Source organism: Psammomys obesus, unplaced genomic scaffold (assembly GCF_907164565.1).
Source record: "Psammomys obesus unplaced genomic scaffold, mPsaObe1.curated_primary_1811, whole genome shotgun sequence".
Classification (NCBI taxonomy): Eukaryota; Metazoa; Chordata; class Mammalia; order Rodentia; family Muridae; genus Psammomys; species Psammomys obesus.
Genome location: NW_026596073.1, coordinates 8061186 through 8070892, shown reverse-complemented (window position 1 = coordinate 8070892; position 9707 = coordinate 8061186). Strand labels below are relative to the sequence as shown.

The following is a 9707-nucleotide window of genomic DNA, read 5'->3' as shown; positions in this document are numbered from 1 at the left end:
ATATATATATATATATATATATATATATATATATATATATATTACAATTAAGGAATGTCACAGGACATCCTGTACCAGTTGTTTGCTTCCTTCACCCATCTGGCATGGTGGCAAGGGCTTTCATTTACAGACCTTCTCTTGCTGGAACATCATATAGATTTTAAAATACCCACCAAGAAGGTCTTATCTGCCTTTATCCTTAAAAGCAATATTTGATCTGTCTTGCTCTGTTCTTTCCAGAATATTCCCAAATGTCTAAAATATCATGTTTCTAGAATGAAATAACTTTCTCCTTTGGTTATATTATGACTTTTTTTCTTATTTGTACCAAGGTTAAGCTACACTTTACATATTTATTGGTTATTTCTATGCTGCAAATAATTATTTCTTTGGGCTATTTTGTGTTTCAATGATCTTTTCATCATAGATTTATAGGAAGTATTACCTATATTCTTAAATGTTTTATTGAAGTATAATTTACATATAGTAAAATTCATCCATTTTAATGGATTTTAAATATACAATTAGATATTACCATCTAATTATGATTTCCATTAAATATATGTTTTATAACTGTTATTACAAGCTAGTTATTTAAAGGTAGTTTTAAGAAATCCAAATATTATAAGATATAACACTTTTGTTACTATTGATTTTTAAACTATTTTATACTACAGGGAAAATCTTTAACGTAATAATACTGCTCTTAACATAATGTGATTTTTCTTTAATAAAATTACATGAATAATTGAAAGAAAATATTATTTCCAATTTTTATGTGAAACATTTTATTTATTTCCACTAGGTTTGGTAATTATCTACCGTCTTTTATATGCTCATTAATTGTGTAAAATTTGAAGGGTCATTCAAGGCAGTGGAAAGAATGTGAGAGCCGGAGGATGGAGAGATATTCAACAAATTGGTGTTTTTCAGACATGACATAGCGATTATACTAAAGTGAACTCAGTGAACTTGTCTTCGAAAGCCGTGAACAACTCTGGGTAAAGAAGGGGACCATAAGGCACCGCCTTCTCTGACATGCTGTTGACAATTAATAGCATGTAGTAGTTATTGCTAAGTTGCCATTGTTCTAGTACATGACACCCAATGGATGCTAGGGTAAGATACTTTAACTAAATTAAGTATATCACAAGCAAAAGGGAGACAGAAAATAGAAGAGGTTTTGTGGAGACAAAGGCTTTCAGAATGAGAAAGAGGGAGATGAGAGACATGCTTCTACAGTGAAAAATGACTAAACTTCATTGGGTAAATGTATGAACCAATACAATTAAAAACCTCAATGGCATGTTCTCATGCATCATGAATTTCTCATTCTGCTTGTAAGGGTAATGATTTATACTTTACTTTCATTAGAGTAGCATTTTCAGGTATACAAAAGATTATAACCTCCAAATTTTCTAGGTGACTATACAATGGTTTATTAATTTTTCAAGTACAGATTCACCCTGTCTTACACTAGGACTACATCCCCCATAATGTACACTAAGATGATCATAATGTCAAAAGGTGTTAACAGTTCTCATGCACAAAACATTCCATCTTAGCAACACAGGAGGAAATGGCCTGTGGGTTATTCATCCTTGTTATTGTTTGGTACTCGGATGCTGCTACCTGCTGTCACCATGCAGCAGCATGAGAGAATATTTTAGGCACCTAATTGTGAGCTTAAAAAGTGTGCCATTCAATATTCAGAGTAAAATTCATACAAAATGCCAATTTCTTCTGCAACAATGTGAAACTGAAATGCTACACCAAGCTATACTTAGGCATGGATATCTAAATGACAATGCTCTGTTATCTTTATCATATTAATGTCTAACTCTACATTTACAGTGGAGTGATGTATAATTTTGTGACATTCTACATTCGATTTTCCAATATAGATATTGTGTGTTACAAATAAGAGAAAACAAGGGCTGATGAGATGGGTCAGCTGGTTGAGTGCCTGTGATGAATGCATGAGGTCCTGGCTTGTGGGATCAAAAACACCCACTTAAAACTTACGTCATATACTTGTAAGCCCACTCATTGGGGAGACAAAAATAGGATTCCTGGAGTGTATTGGCCAGACATAGAGTTTTGCCAAATAGATGAGCTCCAGATTCAGTAACAAAGCTAGTCTCCAAAATAAATAAAATAAAATAATAAAATAAAATGTGTTCAGTTATGACAGCTACAGTTAGCATTGGGCTCCACATATCTCCTTACACACGTATGTGCACACATGCACACTCAGAATACATCCCCCACACTCGAGTTAAGACTGTGTTTTTTGCTGTCTGATAGATCAGTCTTAGCTAGAAATTTTAATACATTTAATACATTTTAATACATTGCTTCTTATATGTAGATTCATGCTGTTTAAATTTATCTTTTTCTTTTTCGTTTCTATTTTATCGCATTTTTTTTTTCTGTTTGAAATTTAACAACATCTATTAATTCAGGGCTTATTATAGGAAACCCTAATTGTGCTATGACTTTTAAAACCTTGAGTCTGCCATTGCAGCTGTCAGAGAGAAACTGGGAGAAGACACCAGACTCACATAGGCATTGCAACAACTAATAGCAATTACAATTATTATTAGGAAGAATGATGCAGTGAGAGCAGCCAGACTCCACTGGTTTTCCACAAATTAAGAGATATCTTTTTCATTTAATTAGAAGGTGATATAGAAGAAAAATGGATAAGAAATTATATATATATATAATGCTGTGAGATACTGTGACCAAAGTCTACAGTCCCCCCAGAACACTTGCTGTGGTAGCATGGACCATCATCATTGTTGTGGGCAATTGAGTGGATTTCGTGACGAGAAAAGAATTTTATAACTGTTAGCACACAAAGACCTGTGGAAAACTGGGTTCCTCAATTTTGCTAATAAGACATTAAGAAGTGCATGAATATAGCAAGAGTCTCATGAGTCTATTCACCTCTATTTTGTTTTCCTTATTACTCCTCTTATTAAAAATCAACAGTGGCTTACCCAGGGGTGCTTCCTTCTTTTTGGTGAGAGATTATGACAAGGAATTGAAATGATGATGTCATGATTTCATACTAAATGATTTACACTGCCTCGTCTCATAGATTTTGCATGAATGAAATGCTATCCTATAAATACTTAAAAATTGTGCAGGAGCCATGCTAAACTTCTCTGTATTGCTCCAATTTTAGTATATGTGCTGCTGAAGCGAGGCCTGTGGCCCCTGAAGAGAGTGATTCCCCAACCAAGGACCATGCATGGAGAGGACCTAAAATCCCTGCACAGATGTAGCCTATAGACTCATTCTCCAAGTGGGTTCCCTAGTAAGGGGAGCAGGGGCTGTCTCTAGCATGAGCTCAGTGGCAGGTTCTCTGAACACCTTCTCTTTGTCAGGCCACAGAGGAAGACAATGTAACCAGTCCTGCTGAGACCTGATAGGATAGGGTCAGATAGAAGGGGAGGAGGATCTCCCTTATTAGTGGACAAAGGGAGGGGCATAGGGGAAAAAGAGCGAAGGAGGGTGGGATTGAGAGGAGATGAGGGCAGGGTCTACAGTAGGGATATAAAGTGAATAAATTGTAATAAATAATAATAATTAATAAAAATGCAAAAATAACAATTATTTGAAGCAAAGATTAAATCTCACTTTGAAATTTCCTTCTCCTTTCTGTTTCTATGCCAATACCATGCAGTTTTTATTACTGTTGCCCTGTAGTACAGCTTGAGATCGGGAATGGAGATACCTCCAGATGATCTGTTGTTGTACAGGATCGTTTTGGAGATTCTGGGTTTTTTGTTTCTCCATATGAAGCTGAGAATCTTTTTTTCAAGGTCTGTAAAGAATTGAGTTGGTATTTTGATGGGAATTGCATTGAATCTGTAGATTGCTTTTGGCAGGATGGCCATTTTCACAATGTTAATCCTACCAATCCATGAGCACGGGAGATCTTTCCATCTTCTGAGATCTTCTTCAATTTCTTTCTTCAAAGACTTGAAGTTTTTCTCAAACAGGTCTTTCACTTGCTTGGTTAGAGTCACACCAAGGTACTTTATGTTATTAGTGGCTATTGTGAAGGGTGTTGTTTCCCTAATTTCTTTCTCAGCCATTTTGTCTTTGGTATACAAGAGGGCTTCTGATTTTTTTGAGTTGATTTTGTATCCTGCCACTTTGCTGAAGGTGTTTATCAGCTGAAGAAGTTCTCTGGTTGAATCTTTGGGTTCGCTCATGTATACTATCATATCATCTGCAAATAGTGACACTTTGACCTCTTCCTTTCCGATTTGTATCCCCTTGATCTCCTTTAGTTGTCTTATTGCTCTGGCTAGGACTTCAAGTACAATGTTAAAGAGATATGGAGAGAGTGGGCAGCCTTGTCTTGTCCCTGATTTCAGTGGGATTGATTTAAGTTTCTCTCCATTGAGTTTGATGTTGGCTATAGGCTTACTGTATATTGCCTTTACTATGTTTAGATATGTGCCTTGTATCCCTGATCTCTCCAAGACTTTAAACATAAATGGGTGTTGGACTTTGTCAAATGCTTTTTCAGCATCTAAGGAGATGATCATGTGGTTTTTCTCCTTCATTTTGTTTATGTGGTGGATTACATTGATGGATTTCCGTATGTTGAACCACCCTTGCATTCCTGGGATGAAGCCTACTTGGTCATGGTGGATGATATCTTTGATGTGTTCTTGGATTCGGTTTGCAAGTATTTTATTGAGTATTTTTGCATCAATGTTCATAAGAGAGATTGGTCTGAAGTTCTCTTTTTTTGTTGGATCTTTGTGTGGTTTAGGTATCAAAGTGACTGTGGCTTCATAGAATGAGTTTGGTAGTGTTCCTTCTGTTTCTATTTTATGGAATAGTTTGAGGAGAATTGGTGTTAGTACTTCTTTGAAGGTCTTGTAGAATTCTGCGCTGAAGCCATCTGGTCCAGGGCTTTTTTTGGAGGGGAGACTGTTAACGACTGCTTCAATTTCCTTGGGAGATATAGGACTATTCAGTCTTTCTACCTGATCTTGACTTAATTTTGGTAGATGGAATCTGTCAAGAAAGTTATCCATTTCATTTAGATTTTCAAATTTGGAATCGCATAGAAGACCCAGAAATAAACCCACACACCTATGAATACTCAATATTTGACAAAGAAGCCAAATCCATTCAATGGAAAAAAGACAGCATCTTCAACAAATGGTGCTGGACCAACTGGATGTCTACATGCAGAAAAATGAAAATAGATCCATATTTATCACCCTGCACAAAACTAAAGTCCAAGTGAATCAAGGACCTCAACATAAAACCAGATACTCTAAATCAGCTGGGAAAAAAAAGTGGGAAACAGCCTAGAACTCATTGGCACAGGAGACAACTTCCTGAACAGAACACCAACAGCACAGGCTCTAAGAGCAACAATCAATAAATGGGACCTCATGAAACTGAAAAGCTTCTGTAAAGCAAAAGACACTGTCATCAAAACAAATAGACAGCCTACAGATTGGGAAAGAATCTTCACCAACCCTTTATCTGACAGAGGGCTAATATCAAGTATATATAAAGAACTAAAGAAGCAGAAAAGCAGCAAACCAAGTAATCCACTTAAAAAATGGGGAACAGAGCTAAACAGAGAATTCTCGAAAGAGGAACATCGAATGGCAGAGAAACACTTAAAGAAAAGCTCAACCTCATTAGCCATTAGGGAAATGCAAATCAAAACGACCCTGAGATTTCACCTTACACCCATCAGAATGGCCAAGATGAAAAACTCAAGTGATAGCACATGCTGGAGAGGTTGTGGAGAAAAGGGAACCCTCCTCCATTGCTGGTGGGAATGTAAACTGGTTCAACTACTCTGGAAGTCAATCTGGCGCTTTCTCAGACAACTAGGAGTAGTGCTACCTCAAGACCCAGCTATACCACTCCTAGGTATATACCCAAAATTTGCTCAAGTACACAACAAGGACATTTGTTCAACCATGTTCATAGCAGCTTTATTTGTAATAGCCAGAACTTGGAAACAACCCAGATGTCCATCAACGGAGGAATGGATACAGAAATTGTGGTATTTTTACACAATGGAATACTACTCAGCAATCAAAAAGGAGGAAATCATGAAATTTGCAGGCAAGTGGTGGGATCTAGAAAAGATCATTCTGAGTGAAGTATCCCAGAAGGAGAAAGACAAACTTGGTATATACTCGCTTATATAGACCTACAAGACATGATAAACATAATGAAATCTACACACCTATAGAAGATAATCAAGAAAGTGGACACAGGCGAAGGGGATTAATCCTCATTTAGAAAGACAAATGGGATGTGCATTGAACTTATGACAGGAGTCTACCACAAAAGGCATCTGAAAGACTCTACCTAGCAGTGTTCCAAAGCAGACACTAAGACTCATAACCAAACCCTCGGCAGAGTGCAGGGAATCATATGAAAGAAGGGAAGTTAGTATGATATGGAAAGGATAGGAGCTCTACAAGGACCAAATATATCTGGGCACAGGGTCTTTTCTGAGACTGACACTCAACCAAGGACCATCTATGGATATAACCTAGAACTTCTGCTCGGATGTGGCCTGTGGTAGCTCAGTAACCAAGTAGTTTTCCAAAGTAAGGGGAACACGTTCTATTTCTAACAGGATCTCAAGGGCAGGCTGTTTGACACCCCCCCCCCCAGGGGAGGAGCAGTCTGTTAGGCCACAGAGGAGGACTTTGCAGCCAGCCCTGAAGATACCTGATAAAACAGGGTCAGATGAAAGGGGAGGAGGTCCTCCCCTATCAGGGGACTTGGAAAGGGGCAGGGAGGAGACCAGGGAGGGAGTGTGGGGTTGGGGAGGGAATGAGGGAGCGGGATACAGCTGGGACACAGAGTTAACAAAATGTAACTAAAAAGAAAAATAAAATAAAATAAATGAAAAAGAAAAATACTGAGAGAGCTGCTGGAGAGAGGGCTCAGTGGTTAGGAGCGCTGACTACTGTTTGTGGAGGTCCTGAGTTCAATTCCCAGCAACCACAGGGTGGCTCACAACCATCTGTAATGGGATCTGATTTTCTCTTCTGTTGTCTCTGAAGACAGAGCATAAATAAATAAATAAATAAACACAATTTAAAAGAAAAAAAAAAGAAATTTCCTTCTCATTAGTTACTTCTAAGGTTAATTATTATATGTTTGACTGACATCTTTTCTCATAATAAAGGCCCTTAGGACACCATTTAGCCTGTGGGAGAAAAGATTTTGAACAATGAAAGTATTATGTTCAAAGTGTCCAAACCCTTCCCACTTGAATCCTTTGCACTTTTTGTTCTATTGATGAAAACAATGCAAATCAGCACTGATCTCATTTATTGTGTTTTAAAATGTAATGTTCTTTGTATAACACTTCATTTTGTTTATATATGCCACATTTAAAAATGGCATCGGAAGTAGCAGGAGTCAGGAAACAGCACAGGAGCTTTACATGGGGGGACATCTGCAAGACTACCCATCAGAGTGTCTAAGCAGATGCTGAGACTCACAACTAAAGCTTTGGGCCGAGTGCAGGGAACCTCATGGAAGACGGGGGAGAGAGAAAGACCTGGAGGGGACAGGAGCTCTACAAGAAGACCAACAGAGCCAAAAATCCTGAGACCATGGAGGCATGCAGGGATTGATACTCAAACCAAGGACCATGCATGGAGAAGACCTAGACCCCCTGCTCAGATGAAGCCCATTGGCTGCTCAGTTTCCAAGTGAGTTTCCTAGTAAGGGGAGCAGGGGCCATCTCTGTCTCTGACATTAACTCAGGGTGTGTGTGTGTGTGGGGAAGGTTCAGCCTTGCCAGGCCACAGAGGAAGATGATGCAGCCAGCCCTGGATGAGACCTGATAGGCTAGGGTCAGATAGAAGGGCAGGAGGTCCTCCCCTATCCATGGACTAGGGGAGGAGCATAGAGGGAGAAATGGGAGGATGGGTGAGAATGGGAGGAGATGAGGGGAGCTACAGCCAGGATACAAAAGTGAGTAAAGTGTAATAAATAAATAAATAAATAAATAAATAAATAAATAAATAAATAAATAAATAAATAATCTAAAAATTACTAATGTCCTTAGTTATGGACCTACTAATTTTGTATTTTGGCGTTAAGTGTGGTATTGAACTTTCCCCCTAATATTCTTTGTTGTACTACAGAGTTGTGAAGTAATTTAACCCCCATTTCAAATAGCAAACTTAGGTCCAGTGTCAAACTTGCTTCTAATAATTGCAAGAAAACAATCCTAATTGTGTCAAAAAATAGTTTGGATATTCAATATCATTCCTCCCTTGGGAATTTGCAGGTTATTCTAAAAGGGCATGTTTCTGAAACTCTCATAGATTCACTGCCTCTGCCTCCCAAGTGCTGGGATTAAATGGTGCACCACAACCACCATCACCTTTATCCAGCTCTTTGAACTTCATGAACATTGTAGTGAGGAATAATTTGCATGATCTAAATACTGGGAAAAAATTTCCAAGATCCTTTTTAAAAAATAAGGGGAGGAACAGTCCTGTTAGGTCACAGAGGAGGACTCTACAGCCATCCCTGAAGATACCTGATAAAACAGGGTCAAATGAAAGGGGAGGAGGTCCTTCCCTATCAGTGGACTTGGAAAGGGGCAGGGAGGAGACCAGGGAGGGAGTGTGGGGTTGGGGAGGGAATGAGGGAGCGGGATACAGCTGGGACACAGAGTTAACAAAATGTAACTAAAAAGAAAAATAAAATTTAAAATAAAAAAAATAAAAATAAAAATACTAAATATCTAAATCTGAATCAGGAATGAGAAGTCAATGACAAAAAACGGACACCTTATGTTTTGTTTTCATACTTTATTGTTCAAAGTAAAGCTTCCATTTCGTAGCTGTCAACATGCTGTTATAAGTGTAAACACTTTATTAAGGTGTTCTCGGAACTTCTCAAGTTACCAAAAGAGTTAAGTCAATATTTGGCTACTAAAATCTCCTATAAATATTCTATAAATCTTACAGTGTGAAAAAATAATATATTAAATATAATCATGGTAGCCTCCTTGCAGAGTAATTTATGGAGTTTATATCTTTCCACTCATATGTCATTATGGTTGTGACAGGAAAAACAAAGCAACAAAATTAGAGTATGGGAAAACAGAAGAGGGATGAGAATAAAAGAATAATAAAGCTTGAAAATGCTAAACAACATGCACACCAAAACACACTTGATAGACCTGACACCATCAATATGAACCAAAAAATGCATTCAAGATAATTCACCAATAAATAATTATTTAGATGACTGAACCAAATTAAAACTCTCACTTTAATGTCTTAAAGCAATAAGGGATGGGAAGATTGTAAGAGCCAGAGAACAGAGGTTTTGCTGTGAGAGTGTGTCTTTTATTAACATCAGATGCTATCCTTGTAAAGCCTCATCAACCTGGCAACACATACTTGAGCTCAAGGAGGGTGACACCCATGAACAAACCAAATGTGGAAAAATCCCACAAGTTCTCAATCCTACACAAAGAACTATAGGAAACCCAGTAAACTTGGGCTTGAAAGAATGACATTCTCTAGAAAAGAACACAGCAATTGCTTGTCTCATGCTAGATGTTAGCCCTAAAAACATGTCACATAATATGGTTCAGCAAGTTATATTTAGGAATGTGTGTGTGTGTGTGTGTGTGTGTGTGTGTGTGTGTGTGTGTGTGT

At 37.8% G+C, this 9707-nt stretch overlaps 2 pseudogenes; one reads left to right on the top strand and one right to left on the bottom strand.

Moving 5' to 3' along the window:
• LOC129690484 (dual specificity mitogen-activated protein kinase kinase 4-like) overlaps window positions 1-9707 on the top strand; it is a 97156-nt pseudogene that overhangs the window by 36176 nt on the left and 51273 nt on the right.
• Window positions 3114-3213, bottom strand: LOC129690557 (U6 spliceosomal RNA; annotated as a pseudogene).